The following is a 1,089-nucleotide window of genomic DNA, read 5'->3' as shown; positions in this document are numbered from 1 at the left end:
ATGTCGGTTGTGATCACCATAGAAACTCGCAATGGGCATGGCGTGATAGAGGAAGCTTGCAGTGTGAAGTCTGCAACCACGACTTGCCTGAGTATATATTCATGTGTAAAAATTGTCGAATGAGGGTCTGTAACAGTTGTCGAAGACACAGGCTAAGGTAGACTATCATGGTTTACATTCTAAACACCCTAAAACCCATTGATTTAAAAATCCATTGATTTAAAACAGTTATAAATCTGGAAAGATTTGACGGAAACGAACACGATGACATTTAAAAAAAAAAGGATAATCTCGCATGGAGCTCTTCTCTGGAGACTGGACAAGGACATGATACAGTACTGCGCAATTACACAAAAGCTACATACCGAATTGCTAAGTTCCACTACCATTTGCGGGATACCTTGGAGATAAGATAGTGTGTTTTGATTTGACTGAAAATTGTCAAATTATCATTTTCTGATGGACAACCCACGTGGGGTGCATCGCTTGTGGCGTCCAACCTTTTGTTGGCGCCAGTCGAGTCTAGATGATACGCCGATTGGTTCTATCATATGGCGGATGATGCCGTCGCTTCGTTAATGCAGTCATGGGCAGGGGGGAAGGAAAAAACACATTTAATAAAAATATTACCACACGAACCAGGCCCTCGCATACGAGGGCCCGCCACCCATACGATCATTTACCCCCAAACAATCATTTATCCCATCATTCAAAGAGAATTGATTGAATCACCATCACAACAGCTATAATCTAAAAGTTTTAGATAGTAGAGCGCTTATTCAGTGCTTAATAGCCAAAATCCGCCTATTTTTATTTCCTTATTCGCCTCCCCGAAGCCCTACAAGTCTGTTTAAGCTCTTTCATCACTTTCTTCCACCTCGGCCGTAATTTGTCTAAAGCCTCTAAATCACCTAACTTCTGCTTATCGCGCTTCGTTCTGGCCACTTGGGAAGAGGATATTATCCCCTTCGAGCGAAAAAAGCTCCGTGAGAGGTCAGCCCGGGGGTGGCGAGCTGACATTGCCGCTGAAGTGGTTGCTCTTTCACGGCGTGCTTCGGCGAGCTCTTATAAACAAGCCCGCGCCCCCTT

Source organism: Penicillium psychrofluorescens (assembly GCF_964197705.1).
Source record: "Penicillium psychrofluorescens genome assembly, chromosome: 3".
NCBI classification, from domain to species: Eukaryota; Fungi; Ascomycota; class Eurotiomycetes; order Eurotiales; family Aspergillaceae; genus Penicillium; species Penicillium psychrofluorescens.
This window is presented reverse-complemented; position numbering follows the sequence as displayed.